General features: G+C 44.5%; 1 protein-coding gene across 2 annotated transcripts in view; it reads left to right on the forward strand.

The window, feature by feature from the left end:
- The window catches only part of SPINT2 (serine peptidase inhibitor, Kunitz type, 2), a 28,656-nt gene that overhangs the window by 14,027 nt on the left and 9,094 nt on the right, over positions 1-5,535 (forward strand). The window lies entirely within an intron of this gene.

A 5,535-nucleotide genomic window follows, 5' to 3' on the forward strand; every position in this document is an offset into this window, starting at 1 on the left:
CGCCCCACCCCAGTGCATGAATATTTCCACTCTATCAATATTTTAGTCCTTTAAAATGTTATAATTTGATAAAGCTGAGAACTAGATACACCAGTGTTATGTTTTATGTACTTTTTAGTAAAAGTAAACTTTAAACTTACTTTTCAGTCTGCACAGCTGTAGTTGTGCATTTTTGAAGAATAATTAGACACCATCTTCCTCAGCCTGTGAAATTAAATTAGACTGGTAGTGCCTGGGAGCATACCACCAGGCTAATGTTCCTGTGATGTCCTTGTTAGGAGGTGACAGCAGATGGTTCCAGCCAGCTGCACACAGAGAGGAATTGTCTAAGCCATTGGCTAGGTGTCTTGGTTAAAGCTCTAGTGGTTTCAGAACCTGAGAAACCTGTTTTCATGACAGAGACCCAGCTCTTCGGCAGTTTTGTAATAACTAATGTTCAAAATGCCTGCCCGGGTTTTATAATTAAACAGTTTATATTTCATGTAATGTGTGATTTTTAACCATTTTGGATGCTTTTCCAAAGGTATGTTATTGTTACTTGAAGGCTGAAATTCCATTTTTGCATATTGTGAAGCGAGTATATCCAGATTTGGTTCCCTTCAGCTTTTCTTACTCTGCATTTTGAAAACAGAGTATTTAATTTTTTTTATCCTCGCCCACAGATATGCTTACTTATTTTACAGGGGGATGAGAGAGAGAAAGAGAGAGAGAGGGAGAGAGAGAGAGAGAGAGAGAGAGAGAGAGACATCAATTGGTTGCCCCCCATGTCTTGGTTGCCGACCAGAAGATCAAACCTAACATAGGTATGTGCTCTGACCAGGAATCGAACCCACAACCTTTTGGTGTATGGGATGATGCTCCAACCAATTAAGTCACACAGGCCAGGGTGAAAGTGTTTAATTTTGCACTAGCATTTGTGAGCATACAAGTCGGACTTAAGACATTTTTTTATGATTGTTTCCTAACACTATTCTAAGACTCATTTTGTCATCTCCATAATAATAGAATTATTCATTAACAAATAACTTCCTGAAAATTTGTCCAACCAAATCTCCCTCAGCGTTGGCCAGTTCCTTTGGTATGATGTTGCCCCTGACCCTGTCACAGAGTGTGACTGAAAACAGGCCCAGCCAAGGGCCTGGCCTTGGTTACCCCTCAGATTGTGATAAAGGTCTTCAGGAATGTTGTGACTTTTAGGCAACTTCAGTGTCATGTTTTTCCCAGTGCCTGGTACTGTAGTAGCTTTTTCAGTCCAAAGAGTCATTACAGTGGTGCTATCTAATCAGACCAGTATGAATTGAATGCATATCCAGGTCTGCTGCTCGCTTAGCTTAACCACCTCAATCAGGCCTGTGTCCTTTTCTGCAAAGTGGGGATATAACTACATGATTCACAGTTTTATTGTGACAATTAGAAATAGTCCACATAATGTGCCTTGTGTACTGCTTGGTGAAAGCAATAAATGGGGTGGCAAGAAATAAGTAAAACGGCTTTTTGATTTTAATCTGGATACCAAAGTAGAGTACTTTACTTTTTTGTTTGTTTGTTTTGTTTTGTTAATTCTCACCTGAGGATATTTTTCCATTGATTCTTAGAGAGAGTAGAAGAAAGGGGAGGGACAGAGAGAGAAACACGATGTGAGAGGAACATACCAAACATCAATTGGCGGTGAGCCTACAACTGAAATATGTGCCCTTGACCAGAATTGAACCCGGGACCCCTCAGTCCATGTGCCGATGCTCCATCCACTGAGCCAAACCGGCTAGGGCTTAAGTTCTTTTAAGGAAGATAAATCGTGGAATCTGTCTTACATACTAAAAGTATTTCTGGTTTCTTGTACAAGCTTTTTGGAGAATAATGAAAGAAAATTTGTTGTTATCATTGGGGTGAAAGTCAAGAATATATAGCCTGCGTTTCCTAAAGGGACACTGTCTTCTTTGAAACAAGCAAATAAAACAGATTTATTTTTCATGAGCTCATTTCTCTCAAGCCTAGAGAGTAAAAGTGTATATCATAGAGGCGTAAAAGCATATGACAAAATGAGATTTTTCCACCATTTGGCTTCTATATTCACAGAAGCACTTGTCTTGATACAGTAAGTGGATGGTTAAATTTCATCTTAATTGAACCTCACTTTGGGCAATTAATATGCTATTTAGAGCTCTTTTACTCCCCCCCCGCCCCTCCGATCTATTTTTATTGATTTTTTTTGAGAGAGAGGGAGTGAGAAATACCATTTGGCTGCCTCCTGCATGCCTACTACTGGGAATAGAGCCCATAACCTGTGCATCTGCCCTGACTGGGAATTGAAAAAGTGACCTCATGGTCCGTGAAACAACGATAAATCCACTGAGCCAGGCTCTTTTACTTTTACTTGAATAAAATTTGAGTAAAAAAGAGATTACCTTTTTTCTGTTTTTATTATAGGAATTTTCAAATGTACACAACAAAGTAGTGAAAACAGTTTTATGAGCCCCCTCAAAACATCCCTTGGGTTCAACAATTATCAATATTCTCTCCAGATACGCTGTGATTTTTGTCTAATTTAGAGACAAAAGTAAAGTTTCCCCATCTCCTCCTACTCTACCCAAGGAACCTGGAAATAGGCTGCTTTGAAAATGAAGCTATGAAATCAGTGTGTGATAATTGAGAGCAGCTGTCTGTGACAGATTAGCCTCCCAGGCCCGAAAGATTAGTAAGGAAGGGACCAAGCATATCCACAGAAAGAACATTTCAGTCAGGAAAGAAAGCATCTCTGAGGCAGACCCAAGAGAGAGAATGTGCCTGGGAATCCTGCGGCAAACTTTTCTTAACCGCAAATCCAAGTGACCTTCTACATTTCAGCTTGCTTTCTGAGATGGTATGCTGGTGAATGTACACATCCAACTGGCTTGACAGTTATTTTCTCAGTATCCTCTTGTGTGCTGTGGTAGCAGGGATTAGCATCCCTGTGGGTGTTGTCTGCCTGTAAAGATGAGGGCCACATTCCAGGCAGTGTTAACTTCCTTCACCAAGGAAACTGCCACCCACCCTGGATAGGTGTTTTTTTTTTCTCTTTGCAGACACTGAGGCTTCCATACCTGCACAGTGTGTGTATGGCATCTGTGCTTATGAAAAACCACCAGATTTTCACCCTTTATACTTTGGTCACCCTGTTGCGTTGGTGTTTGGTAGTTCTTACCTTGAGCTTCGATTGGCCCTCTCTCAGGTTTTGTTTTAATTGAGATATAATTCGCATACTATATAATTCACCCATTTAAAGTGTACAATTCCACCCTTAGCTCTTGCCAAAAAGGCAGTACCTGGGCATGCTCTCCATCCAGGTAGTGTGCCCATGCCATTCCCTTTCCTCTCTCCTTCCCCTACAGGCACAACCTCCTAAACTCCAAGGGACCCCATGAGACTTGCACCAGGGCGGTAATGGGCAGCAGCAGTTTGTCCCATGTAAATCCCCTGAACCTGTATTGACTTCACAGTGAGCCAAAGCAGCCCAGCCTAGCCTCATTTTCCCACCTGGTCCCTCTCCTGTTATTCTAGGCCCTTTCTTGTTTCACTGTCTCCAGTTTTAATAAATGTCCCCTAAAATAAAATGAAAAAAGGCAGTGCCTGGTACTGCTCAGGAAGCAAGGACACACAGCAATCAGGGTGCTTTCCGGGGCTCTCAGCTTAGCAGGACATCAGGCAGGCTGTTGCTGCCTCGAGCAGTTGGGTGCTCCCTGTCTTGATGATTTCAGTTTTGGGTCCTAAGTGGATCCTCACTGTCTTGTCTCATAGCTATGCTGCCACTGACATTTGGCCAGCCATATGTGTCAGGCAGAATCATTTACCAGAGAGCTCTCCCGCCTTGTTTCCCCTGGGTTGTGTTAACGGGATATGTTTGTGACCTTTTTTGTTGTTGGTTAATAACTCATCGAGGGTATTTCCTCCATCACTTTTTTAAAAAAAAATTATTGATTTCAGAGAGGGAGAGAGAGAGAGTTAGAAACATCAATGATGAGAGAGAATCATTGATAGGCTGCCTCCTCCTCACCTCCTACTAGGGATCGAGCCTGCCAGCCAGGCATGTGCCCTTGACTGGTATCAAACCAGAGACCCTTCAGTTCTCAGGCCAACTCTCTGTCCACTGAGCTGAACCAGCGAGGGCCCTCTACTTTTTTAGAGTGGAAAGGAGGGAAGGCTGGGGGAGCAAGAGAGAGAGAAACGTAGATGTGAGTCAACTGGCTGTCCCCAATATGCACCCCAACCAGGGGCAGAGAGAAAACCCACAGCCCAGGCACATGCCCCTGACCTAGAATTGAACCCTTCGGTGCACTGTCAAACGCTCTAACCACCAAACCATGACAGCCAGGGCTGTTTTGTGACCTTTGGCACATTGTTGAAAAGTACCTGCTCCAGGTGCACACCCAGCTGGTTCTGGTTGAAGTGTTATGGGCAAAAATTATCCCTATTTTTAAAAAGACTGCTTTATTAAAGTATTATTTACATACCAAAGATCATTGGCACATTTACAGAGTTGTATAATCCAATCATCCCCACAGTCCAATTTTGGGACATTTCCATCATCTCCAAAAGATTCTTGTGCCCATTTGCAGGGACTCAGCACCCCATCCCTCAGCACCGGAGACCTTAATCCACGTCTTACCCTAATGATTTGCCTATTCTGGACATGCTGTATGATTCTGTTCATATCACATGTCCAGATAAGATATGTTTTAACTGGTGATTTCATTGATAGTTGCTTTGAAAGTAACAGTTTCTTACTTCAGAATATGCTTTTCCTGCTATACTAGTTACTTGTGATTTATTGGTGTGTGTGGGGGGTATTTTGCACAGCACCAACCTTTTTTTTGCAAAGATTGATGTTTTTTGGAACATTTGGTTTCATGCTGATCATCCTATATAATAAAAGGGTAATATGCAAATTGGCCCTAACAGCAGAATGACTGCTGGACCAGTCACTATGAGGCACACTGACCACTTCTTGGTCCCTTTCCCTGGCCAACAGGCTCCGATCGCCTAATGGCTACCTGTGGTGGGGGTGGGGCTAACCTCTCAGTCCCTTCGCCTGGCCGTCAGGCACCGATCACCTGATGGCGAACGGGGAACCGGGGGTTGGTGGCAGCAGGGGGCAGGGCCAGCTGCGGGCAGCTGGGAAAGATTGCCCTGATCACAGGCCAGGCCTAGGGACTGTACCTGCACATGAATTTTGTGCACTGGGCCTCTAGTCTATATAGATAAAAAGCTAGCGACTGGAACGCCTTAACGACCAGAATGACTGGTTGCTATGACGCCCACTGCAGCCAGCCTCCCGCAGCCCCTCCCCCCAGCTGGCCCTGCCCCTGCTCAGCCTCTCCCACCCCAATCAAGGGCAGGGTGGCCAACCCTGCCCCTGATTGGACCCCGACCCCAATAGGGGCTGGGCTGGCTGGCCAACCTCCTTCAGCCCCTCTCCCTGCCTGGCCCATCCCAGATCAGCCCTCCCCATCCTGATCAGGATCAAGGCCGGCCGGCAGGCCAACTGCCTGCGGCCCCCCC

This window comes from Myotis davidii, unplaced genomic scaffold, assembly GCF_000327345.1.
Source record: "Myotis davidii unplaced genomic scaffold, ASM32734v1 scaffold166, whole genome shotgun sequence".
Lineage (NCBI taxonomy): Eukaryota > Metazoa > Chordata > Mammalia > Chiroptera > Vespertilionidae > Myotis > Myotis davidii.